Source organism: Protopterus annectens, chromosome 1.part1, assembly GCF_019279795.1.
Source record: "Protopterus annectens isolate FY-2018-M chromosome 1.part1, PAN1.0, whole genome shotgun sequence".
Taxonomy (NCBI): Eukaryota; Metazoa; Chordata; order Ceratodontiformes; family Protopteridae; genus Protopterus; species Protopterus annectens.
Genome location: NC_056726.1, coordinates 1,965,692,865 through 1,965,705,716, shown reverse-complemented (window position 1 = coordinate 1,965,705,716; position 12,852 = coordinate 1,965,692,865). Strand labels below are relative to the sequence as shown.

Genomic DNA, 12,852 nt, shown 5'->3' with positions numbered 1-12,852 from the left:
TATTTGCCATAATAGCTTTAATTTCACTCCGATGACTTAGTGAAAAGCATGTCCTTATGGTGTCAATGCTGTTTTTGTCATTCCACAGAAATTTCATGTCAAGCCCAGTTTAAGAGTTATCTCAAAATTAACTTTTGTTGCAGTCTTCATAGACTGTCCCTAAAAAAATTCCATCAGGAAGAGCTCCTTTGCGCACTGGATATGCACATTGTTGCAGTTTTATTTGCAGAGGACAGTGCCCTTCAAAAAGGCCCTGTCTCTGTGTTTATGCTGAATGAGGAGCAGGGTCTTTCCATGTTTTTGTTACCAGAAGTAAAGCAGAACAGTTATTGTCCCATTTAAAGCATACTTTTCAAGACAAGCTGTTTGAACTGTAAAAACAAAAGGAAGACAGTTATAGTTACATGAGGTGCTTTTATCATTACATTACATCTTTAAAACAACAGTCTTGTATCAGTCCAGGCGTCCTCCTCACAACTGGCAATTGGTTTCGTATTTCCTGTTAGTTTTGACTTGGGCTTCTTGTACTTCAGTATTTTACTGCCTGATTCCTGTAAGTAGGTCATGATATTATTTTTGTTGTATTTAAATCCACTTTCAGATTTAGATTAGTCAAAGACATGGAGTCATACTGGAAGGCCTCCTCTATAATTTAATGAAATAAATCATGCAGGATGAATAATGAATGATTCTGCCGGGTAGTCCTAGATGAATAGTTTTAAGAAAACTAATACCAGTATGAACCTAGAGCCTGAGGTTTTAATGCAAAATATAATAACTTATTGCAGTTGCCTTTCTCAAAGATCCACTATTATTAAATGGGTTAGTACATAAAACTATATTTTATGGTGCTTATGGTCATTCACAGATGTGAAACACTTGTTATCCTTTCTGAACTTACTTTGATAATGGCTGTGTGGGGCATTACTGTCTTACTGTCCCATTAAAAGGTTACTGAGATAATTGACCATTGACAATTTTGTGTGTGAATTGTGTGTCCACATTTGATTTCGTAATGCAAGGTAATGGTGGATATTAATGCCAGACTTGTAGTGTGCATATAAGTGCACAGTTTTGCAGATATGCCTTACAATTTACACTTGGGATAAAAATCACCTATTACTAGCATATGGAATTAGTTTTGTCATGTGGAGACGGCAGTAAAGAAGGTTATTAATGCTTTCAGCTGCATTGATTGGCGGAGACTTAAACTATTAACGATATAAATACGATATAGAATTATTGTACAAGTTAACTGAAGTAGATTGGCTGTTGCTGATGGTGCTTTCAGATCTCTGAATGTTACTGTTTAACAAATAAAATAAGTAATTTCTGCCCCTACCACAAGATATTGTTCTCTTGTGTAGCTGGGAAACAGAAAATTGGCAAGGAGTTGACTTTGTCACAGGTTTTTTAGGTGAGCCAAATTTCAGTAAAAGTTAAAACATCTGGTTTATATATTGAGACCCATGCCCTCAGATGGCCCAGTTTTATTAGCATGCTATGCACATTTGGAAAATATCTCCAAATGGTAATAAAGGTATCTTTTTATGTGTCCGTGTTTGTTATTAAAGTGTAAAGCAATGTCCACTGATTAAATTATTGTAATTTCTAAGTTTAGATATAATTGTAACTGTATAAAATATGCATGTACTCATAAATGTGTTAAGTACATAAAATATTAACATTTTAATTTGTGAAGATGTGAATTTGTCCGTAATTTGATGAAGAAGATGGTGCATTTTTTCTTGAGGCAATTTTTTGCTTTAGCTCAGTATCTGTTTATAATCTCATGTTCTTTCCCACTAAGCAAGACTTGCATGCATTTAACTAGACTCCACTTGGCATTCCAAAGGTTTTTTGTTGATATTTATAGAAGTTTATTGCCAAGCAGGTCTCATAAATGCTTAGCAATAGTAGCACCAAATATAACATATGCTTCACAGTTTTGTGACTCTGAATTACACAATACTGGTTTCTTTTTATGCATGTTAAAAGTAGTTATGACCTCATTAAACATTAAAAGGCCTTAAAAACAGATATGCAGTATTTGACTTGTAACAGTATGAAAGTGGTGGAATCTTCTCACTGTGCAGCTGTAGGAAACCCTTTTTAATGGACTTAATAGAAGTTGCTGGTTTATTTTTAATTTGTTGGCATGTACCCAAAAAAGTAATCTATATACAATAAGTTATTAAAGCTAAAACATTATTTATTTTCTGCTTTTGTATTTTAATATGAAAATGTTTGCTTCTAGGGTTATTATCTTAATTCAGCTAACAATTTGTTTTTCATGTACGCAGCCTTTTACTTCAAGCATATAATGGAAGGGAAATGGAGACATAGGTGTGTAAAGGGCTAATAACAAGGGTCATTTTAAGCCTAGCCATGCATCCTAAATCTCTGGCAAGTTCTGTTACCCTTGATAAATGTAAGCAGGGGCTTGGGAGATAAAACATTCCAAGCAGGGGCCTGGGAGATGAAACATTTACTAACTTCCAGTGTCCATTAGAGACATAGGTGCCAAACCGGGGATGAATTCCCCGTTCCAATTGTCCAGGTTAAACTTGCATTGGTTTAGGAAGAAACTCTGCTTCACATAGATGGGGAACCTGTTCCAGAGAAGGGGTAGTGTCTGGGAGACATACCTGTCTCTCCATCAACTCTTATTTATATAACGGACAAGGTTTAAGTCTTTAGAATGGGTAAATGTTCTTCTATTCTCATGTTGCAGTATTCATACTGTGGGATCTTCTGCCTCAGGCAACCCAAGTGTCGGCTGCTATACAAAAGCTCAAGCCTGGTTGCTGCTAGTGTGTGGGATGTCACACACAGGGCCATAAACCAGGGGCCTTAAATGTGACATCTGCACACACAGACCTCAGAACTTCTCTGCTGCAGTTGAATGTCAGATCGATCACTTCGCCCTGCTGTCTTCAAGACATCTGAAGATAAGTACACCTTTGGGGAATCCTTATTATCCTTGCTTGTGCTGTGGTTGTTGCTTGTTTTCTTAGCCGATGTCCACTAGGAAGGAAAAATGTAGGTGTGGACATCAAATTCCACACAAAGATTCCCATGAACTCTGTTTGTTCTGTTTAGGCAGGGAACATGACCATACTACTTGTAGCATCTGACAGTCGTTCATTCCCAAAACTCTTCACAGTTGTCTGGCAGCCCTAAATTTATACCTAGAGAACCAGAGGTTAAAAAGACTAGCTTTACAAATGGATCTGGAATTGACCTTCGAGGCAGATCCGCCTAAAAAGGCGGCCAAAGTTTCAAGGCCTACCACGTCTGCTCCTCTGTTGGTGGACACCCCACCAACCGCCGATATAGGAATTGAGGGACGTGTACTAGAACTGGCACCTTCAGCGACTAGCCTCAAGGAATCCGCATCTGAAGTACCGCTAGGCACAGCCTAGGAGGTTATTCCAACGTCAACTACTGGCAAAGTCGAGGGGGAACCAGGCAACACTGGATGCCCATCTATGGTCCAGGAATATGAAACCTCACCCAGAGGCCAGATCCTGGAAAGTAGGCCGTCAGTATCTACCAAATCAACTCCTTTAAAAAAAGAAACAAAAGACTTAAACATTTATCTGCTTCTTCTGAAGAACAACCTGACTGGCAATCCTTTTCCCAGTCTTTGCTGCAGGCCTTCATGGTCCTTAGGCCCTCACCATCCACAGCAGCCATATTGCCTGTCCTAAACCCCAGGCCAGCCTCAGCTGCCTCTATCCCTCCTACCTCTCCCCAGGAGGAAGAAACCTCCTCCTCTTCCTCTGTTGAGTCCGTTACCTACTCCTCTCAAATAACTTCTCCCTTGGGACTCCACAAAGAAACTGTCACCTACAAGGTCAGAGCCAACCACGGACTCAATAACTTCCAAAACCAAAATAAAATGTAAAGCCAGTCATTTATTGGTTTAAATTTTAAAGTGGTTAAGAGCTTTCCTACATCATTGTGGACTTCAGAAGGTTCTGAAGAAGTCCACAGTGATGGACGAAAGTGCTTAACCACTTTAAACCAGTAAATGATTGGCTTTACATTTTACTTTGGTTTTGGAAGTTATTGAGTCCATGACTGCCTCTGCCCTTATAGGTGATGGTTTTGTTGTGGATTCTCAGCTGTTTTGTTGGAACTGTTTTGTTGGTGCACTTGCTTGGGTTACTAGCTTCTCCCTTGGACTGTTATTCCCCAGATAAGGACACCATTGAGGGACCCCCCCCCCCCACCGAGGATATTACATTTGGAGACACTATTACTAAAATGAGGGACTACTTTAAATGGGATACAGCTCAGATGACAGAAATTCAAAAAAGATATTTTGAGTTGTTCCAAGTGGAATCACCCTCCCCATCAGCTGTCCTTCCTGTGATTCTGGCATACCTGGATGCCTTTGCATCAGCCTCAAACACTCTTGATTCTCATCCTCCTGCTCCCAAGAGACCTGACTGTTTTTATAAGGTCCCTGATGAGCACAAATTTCTTGCAAAGCCCCCCTTGCAGACCCTGCAGTTATAGCGGTGGCCCCTGACAAGGAGTCCAGATTCGTTCCTTCCTCCTCACTCTTGCCTTCAGACAAGGATAGCAAGGTAGCAAGATAATGGACAGGCTGGGAAAAAAAATATACCACTTCCAGTCTAGCCTTTAGGGCAATTAATTACTAGACCCACATGGTCATATATGCCCTAGATTTCGTTTCACAGGCTTCGTCGTTGCCTGACTCCCCAAACAAGTTGCAAATAGCATCCAAGCTGTCTCTGGTATCTCAGGTTGCCAGACACTCAATAAAGTGCAGCAGTAATGCAGCTGAGGCCTCTGGCAAGATCTGCAGCATCAGCTTCTGCTTTGCACAGATATTCATGGCTTCGACTACAGCCCCTGCCTGAAGACTTTAAGACCAAGATTTTGGACGCACCTCTGGACAATAAATTCCTGTTTGGCAAACAGTCTGCTGAGCTCTTTAAAAGCTTCCAGGAGAAGAGTAAGGAACTCCAGGACCTGAAGTACTTACTGGTCTCCCAATTTGTCAGGAGATCTCCTGCCCCATCCACCTCTTCCACCTCCAGACATAGAAAAGGGTCCAGAAAACCACCACCCCAAGGGCAGCCCTTTCACAGCCACCCAACAGGCAGCCTTTTCAGGACAGGAATAATAATGCGTGACTGCTTCAACCACCTTCCCCTCTCATCACGCCACTTTCACTGTCTTCCCCACGGGAAAGAAGTCACTTCAGGCCACTGGGTCTTAGCAATAGTGGAAAAAGGTGCTTCATGTCTTGTCAGGAAAAAAACATTCCACTTGGCTTCCCCTTCCCTCCCAAGAACCAGCTACACCTAATCCTTCAGATTATCCAAGAGCTTCTTGCCCAGGGGACCATACAACCCATCCTCCCTGGCCAAGAAGGAAAAGGGTTCTACTCCAGGTTATTCCTGTTACCAAAAAAGGACGGCCCTTGGAGGCCCATCTTGGATCTGTCCTTCCTAAACTTCTTTCTAAAGGTCCCTTCCTTCAGAATGATTGTTTGTGTCTTTTGACTTTTCCCGGTTAGGGGTCGCCACAGCGGAACTTCGGTCCGCTAATGATTGGTAGTGGATTTTTACGTACCGGGTTACCAGCCCTGACGCACAACCTTCAACGAAGGCACACCCCATTCACGTATGCCTCCACACAGAAGACGCTCTAGCTGAGAATTGAATGAGACAACGTCTTGCTATGAGGCGACAATGCTACCGCAGCACCACCACCGCAGTGGTCCTTCCTTCAGAATAATATCCCTTCAAAACCTTTTTCCACTATTGCCACCCAAGTCTTTCATGGCCACTGTGGACTTGGAGGCTTACCTCCACATACCTATCCAGCCATACCACAGGAAGTATCTACGGTTTGCCGAACCCTGTTCACACTTTAAATTTCCTGCCTTGCCTGTAGTTTATCCACCGCACCAAGAGTCTTCACAAAGTACCTAGCCCCAACAGTAGCCAATAGTATTCAAATCTACCCCTACTTAGATGACATCCTCATTCTTGCAGAAGAAGAAGACACCCTCAGAAATCATCTGCTCCTCTCCATGTCACTGCTCCAGAGGTTGGGATTCATACTCAACCTGAAAAAATCATCCCTCACCCCAGCACAGAACAAAACCTTCGTGGGATGCAGGATAAGGACCGACCTGATGAAAGCTTACCTCCCTCAGAACAAGGTAACCTCCCTTGTCAGCCACTTCCAGGACCTTCTTCTGGTCAACCACCTGTCAGCCAGGCAATTCATGCACCTCCAAGGCCTTATGGCAGCCACCATTCCTATGCTGCCACTAGTCAGGTTACACATGAGGAAGTTACAGTGTTGCCTGAAGAATGTGTGGTCTCAACACAGCCACCCACTGGACTTTCAGATACCCTTCCTTCCATGCCTAAAAACAGAACTGATGTGGTGGATTCAGCAGGTACAAGAAAATCCAAGCCTACCCCTACAACTCACCACTCCAACCCAGTTAATGCACACAGATGCTTCAGATCTAGGCTGGAGAGCAACCATGAATGGCCTTGAGGTGCAAGCCCTATGGGAGTCATCTCTCCAGAGAAAGCACATCAATGTAAGGGAGATGACTGGAGTCCACCTAGCCTTGGAGGCTTTTCTCCCTCTCATACAGCCAGGCCCCTACAAATCTTCATGGACAAACTGTAATGTGGCACATCAACAGATTGGGGGGGGGGGGCAGGTCTTTCCTCCTCTGCAGGCTAGCAATGCAAGCATGGGAATTAGCGTCTTGGAACAACAGTTCACTGCAGGCAGATGCTGTCAGCAGAGCATTCTCTCTGCATCACGAGTGGATGTTGCACAGAGATGTATTCCTAGACATTATCCACCAGTGGGCCACACCCCAAATAGATTTATTTGCCTCCTCCCAGAACAGATAATTAAAAATCTTATTTGTCAAGGACCTTTCCACCCTAGCTTGGAGAGTGGATGCCTTCACCATCTCGTGGAATGGACTATTCCTGTCTGCTTTCCCTCCCTTCCCTCTCATTCAGAAAGTCCTCCTAAAAATCAGGAGGGACATGCCAAAAAACTTGCTGGTCACTCCCTAATGGCCAAGGCAGCATTGGTTCCCCTTCTTCAATCTCTTTCCAAGGGCAATCACACTAAGTTGCCTCACAAGATGGACCTGCTCACACAACTGAAGGGATCTATCATTTGCCCACACCAACAGATGCTTTGCTTAACCCTCTGGGTCATAAACTTTTAATTTCCTTCAGTCACCGTTACACTGAGGACATGCTGTCTATCCTGCAGGAGACCAGAAAACCCAATAACAGGAGGTCCTACGTTACCAGGTAGGAAAGGGTCTCCAAAGGCATAGGGACCCCTTTCAAGCGAATGTTCCTCTAGTCTTAGCCTGTGTGTATGAGCCCATAAAATCAGACCTTTCATATTCTTCAGTGAAGATTCACTTATCTGCTCTCTCTGCCTGTTTACCTCTGGACTCTCCTCTACTCTCCAGACTGGATGTTAAGCTATTCTTAAAAGGGGTCCAGCACATTAGGCCACCAAAGAAGCCTAGCCCGCCACCTTGAGACCTAAACTATGTTCTAGAAAAACTTGCACTTGCCCCATTCGAGCCAGCCAGCTCTGCCTCCCTGCAGATGTGCACATGGAAAACAGTCCTACTGGTAGCCCTTACCTCAGCCAGAAGGGTTTCAGAATTACAAGCGCTAATGGCATCCCCACCCTACACTGTCTTCCACAAAGATAGGGTGACCCTGCACACCACCCCCTCCTTCATGCCCAAAGTGGTCAATGAGCTGTCTCTAAATCAGTCTGTTCACTTACCCACCTTCCTTCCTTCTCAGAAAAATGACAGTGAGAGAATACTCCACTCTATTGATGTCCACAGGCAACTAAGGTTCTGTTTGGAAAATACTAAAGCCATTAGAAAGTCTATTCAGCTCTTTGTGTCCTTCCATCCCAGGGCCTTGGGCAAGGCAGTAGCCAAACAAACTATTTACTGCTGGATGAGGAAAGCTATCTACTTCTGCTATTCCTACCATGGAAAAAAATTGCATCATGGGGTCAGGGCACACTCTACAAGAGCTGTAGCTTCTTCTGAGGCCTTCCTAAAAGGCCTGGACACAACTGCCATCCTTGAGGCAGCCAGCTGGTACTCCATACATACCTTCACCAAACATTACAAATTGGGCCATTCTTCCAAAGCCAGTGCAGGATTTGCAAGAGCAATCCTGCAGGGATTCCTGGAATCTGCTACCACTTCCTCCACCCTGCCTTCTTCTTAAGCTGTGGTACTCTCCCACAGTAAGAATACTGCAACATGAGAATAGAAGGACATAGAATAGTTGTGTAAAATCTTACCATAACCATAGATTTCCTTCTGTTTTATGTTGCAGTACTCTTTCCCTCCCTCCTATCCCCCTTCATTATATTTCACCTGAATAGAGGGCATCATTGGGCACCACCTACACTATGGTCAGACTGGGCAGTCAGTTACATTTCTCCTGTGTAGAGGACATTATTTGGCGCTACCTAAACCATTGTCTGACTGGGCAGTCAATTCTGAGGTCTGTGCATGCAGACGTCACATTTAAGGCCCCTGGTTTATGGCCGTGCATGTGATGTCCCATGCACTAGCAGCAACCAGGCTTGAGCTTTTGCATAGGAGCCAACGTTCGGGTCACCTGAGATGGAGGATCCCACAGGAAGAATACTGCAACATGGAAGAGGAGAACATGTATGGGTATGGTAAGATTTTACACAACTACTCTTTCTGGTGCTACTTGTTTTGTGGATTTGCTGACAATGCCTTGTATGCCAGGCATATATCTCCCCTCAACAGCTTGTAGGAGATAGTATACAGGGCTAGGGCTTTGAGGTGGTCTGCATAATATATACTAGTTACACAAAGTATTCTTTTAGTGAGGAACCTCTGCGGACATTCCATATGATAGGTACATACCAAAGTTAGCATTGTATTGGGTGATAGGTCTGATGAATGCTGAACACAATGGAACAAAGACCTCCTCAGACCTAGATGACATACTTTTGTTTATATGATGTTCATCGTGTTTCACTGTTGCAGTCATCATTGCAGTCATCACTGTTGGGTTCTTCCTGCCGGCAGGCAGCCCTCGGTCGGCCAGAATCCCAAAGTCTGGGTCCGGCGTCGGCTGTGTATTCACCCTCCCTGACGTCAGTGCGCCAGGGGGTACAAAGCTCCCAGCCGACGCCATGTTCTCCAGTCTTTCTTGCCGCACAGTGGAAGCAGTTCGCAAGTGCCGGACGGCTTACTCCTGTTATTTTTGGTGCTTCATACCGAAGACATTCTTCTTTTCAAAGCTAAGTACCCCATTGGGGAAACTTTTTTCTTGCTCCAGACCGAAGTCAGAAAAAGTTAATAATTGTATTTCATGTAGGAAGCAAATACCTCATAAGGATTTTCACTCTTACTGTATTCCTTGTCTAGGCCCTGACCATGACGTAGCTAGTTGTCGGTTTTGTGCTAGATTTAATCAACGTACTATTAAACGGAGATACGATTTTGCCTTTCATTACTTTGGGAGGCGATTTAATTATAACATGTCGTCGGAAACACTTCCGACTACCGGAGTTCATAAAAGGCGCAAGGATAAGGATAGGCCTCCGAGGTCCAAATCAGACGACAGTTTACAATCAGAGCCAGCTGCTGGTTCGGCCGTCGTCAGTGATGCGCTTTTGCACCCATGTCATTGGCCATTACAGAACCGCTTGCCGAAACGGACTCCCACGAGAAGCCAACTAGACCTTCGGATACTCCAGGTGCAGGACCTTCGGATAATGCTCCCTCGGATGGGTCCGGAGCCGTTGTGCAGGTACCGGCTTCTGAGGGGGTTTTCAGGCCTACGCAGCTTCAGGCAAAGGCAAAGACTCCTTCTAAAACAAAGACTCAAGCCCAGGCCTCCTCTGATCCAGGACCTAAATCTCAAAAACAAATGGTTAAAATGGCGGAGGACTTGCTAATTATGATTAGGGGTTCACATCCCCCTCCAGACAAAAGACCAAGACAAGAATTGGATTATTAATCCTCTGATCAGGTATCTATCTCTTCAGTGTCTTCCTCTGAGCAGGATTATACTTTCCTTCCTTATGAGGATTCTGATGCTGAGGAATCCATTCCTTCAGCTTCTCCTCCTGAGGATTATTCTTTTGGGGAAACTTTACATGACATGAGGGAACATTTTCACTGGGAAGGACAGGAGTACTCAGAATCTAAGAGAAGGCTTAGGGATTTCCTTCTTCTTTCCCAATACAGAGCCCTGGCTATTCCTCCTATTTTGGATATTGTGGATGATGTCTTTTCTGAGTGTAATTTAACTCCTGACTCCTTTCCTTCGGCCCCTGCTAAGCCTGATAGATATTACAGAGTCCCTGACTCCCATCAGTTTCTATTTAAAAATCCTACTGCTGATCCAGAAACCATTTCTCAGGGTTCTAAGGGTGTTAAGGCCGCCACTGCTAAGACCCCTATTCCGTCAGATAAGGATTCTAGAGCTTTGGAGAGATGGGGCAAAAAAGTGTACACTTCTGCTACTTTATCTATTAGGGATTTAAATTATCAATTTCATATGTTGAAATATCAGCAATACCTTTTGTCTGTTATGAAACAAAAACTGTGCACCATTTCTGCATGTGCAGACAATAAGGAATTACAAGATTCGATGCATGCTACTGAGCAGGTGGGGAAACATACCTTACACTGTGGTTTTGATGCTTTGGAGGCCTCTTGCAGGGCGGCTGCCACTGGCACGGTCATTAGAAGGCATGCTTGGTTAAAGGAACAAACCAGGAGCAATGAGAGAAGTTCTTCTGTATGTTGAAAAATCCAAGTATTTATTGTACTGTTAAAACGTTAGCGTTCGATTTAAAAATGTATATAAAATATACGCTTTCAGCAAAATAAGTATCTCGCCTTCCTCAGACAAATAGAATACTAGTTACTATTCTAGCATTTATACATGGTTTAAAAATTGATAACCAATCAGCATGTAGTGCATTACCTAATTAAGTTTTCACCATGACATCCTTAAACAAGAAATTGCTTTTACCAGTCTTACTCAACTTGACACAAATTTAAAGCACAAAAGCACATAGTTTCTTATGCTTATGCTGTTGTTTAACAATGATCTTGTATAAAGTGCAAATTACTAATATCATCTAAAATTGCAAATAAAAAATAAATAAAGAATAATAAATAATGAATGATAATAAAGAATAAATGAATAATAAATAAATGAAAATAAAAAGAAATATTGAATGTGGTACATATTACCCTTCCTTACTGCAGACTAGATGAGTGGTTACCTATTAAGAGCCAGCCACTTCAAAATACACTTAATTGATGTAACATCATTTATACCTGGAAAGATGTGTGCCCTCGTTTTGATTTGCCATGAAAGCTCATCCATCTCCAGGAGGATTTGTCAGGCTGGTAAAAGCAATTTCTTGTTTAAGGTTGTCATGGTGAAAACTTAATTAGGTAATGCACTACATGCTGATTGGTTATCAATTTTTAAACCATGTATAAATGCTAGAATAGTAACTAGTATTCTGTTTGTCTGAGGAAGGCGAGATACTTATTTTGCTGAAAGCGTATATTTTATATACATTTTTAAATTGAACGCTAATGTTTTAACAGTATAATAAATACTTGGATTTTTCAACATACAGAAGAACTTCTCTCATTGCTCCTGGTTCGTTTTAACAGTTTTTTGCTTGTTTGTTTGGTGAAGTGGTTCATTAAAGTGAAAGCAAAATTACTGGATGCTCCTGTTCAACATGTTTTGTTTGGGTCTAAGGCTGAAGAGGTTATAAAGAAAATGGAGGATAAGGCAAAATCCATGCAAACGGTTAAGGATTTCTTACAAGTTCAGCCTCCTAGATTTAGCAGAAATTGGCCAGCTAAAAATTGGTCCTTTCCCAGCTCGGACAGGCCTCAGAGGGGTAGATATAGGTGCCCCAGAGGGAGGGCCCAAGCACAGACCTCTTATAGACCTAGACAGTGGAGTGCTTCCACCCCCAGGGGTGGAGAAGATAGGTCTCAACCTTATAGGAAACAGGCTCAATGACTCCCCCCTGCATGGCTCCAGGAACCTCTCTTCTGGAAGCGCCTCTGGGAGGAAAACTTTCTCTTTTTCATCGAAATTGGACTTACATAACCCAAGACAAGTGGGTTCTGGATGTAGTTTTAAGAGGTTACAAATTCCACTTTCACACCTTACCAAAACCAAACGGATGGCCAGTCCTACCAAAAACTCAATGGGCAGAGGCATTAAAACAGGTGAGGTCCCTCATGGCTATGAGGGCCATAGAACTGGTTCCAAATTCAGAGACGGGATAAGGCTTTTTTTCAAGACTCTTTCTAGTTCCCAGAAAGCAAAATACTTGGAGACCCATCCTGGATCTGTCAGTCTTAAATACTTTCCTGGAGATACCAAAGTTCAAGATGCTTACTCTGCAGCAGCTCCTGCCAATGTTGAGCAAAAATGCATGGATGGTGACATTGGATTTAAAGGAGACTTACCTACACATTCCTATCAGACAGGAGTGCAGAAGATACCTCAGGTTCAAGGCAGGCTCGAAACATTACCAATTCTCTGCGCTGCCCTTTGGCTTGTCTACTGCGCCCAGGGTCTTTACCAAGTGCCTGGCACCAGTAGTAGCTTACTGCAGACTCAAGGGAATTCAAATTTACCCTTATCTGGACGACTGCCTTGACAGCAAGGACATTTTACTCCAGCACCTGGAATTTGTTCAGAATCTACTCAAGTATCTGGGATTCACTGTGAACGTAAAAAA

The 12,852-nt window shown here is 43.0% G+C and overlaps 1 protein-coding gene across 2 annotated transcripts in view; it reads left to right on the top strand.

Moving 5' to 3' along the window:
• BABAM2 (BRISC and BRCA1 A complex member 2) overlaps positions 1–12,852 on the top strand; it is a 2,993,168-nt gene that overhangs the window by 1,968,184 nt on the left and 1,012,132 nt on the right. The window lies entirely within an intron of this gene.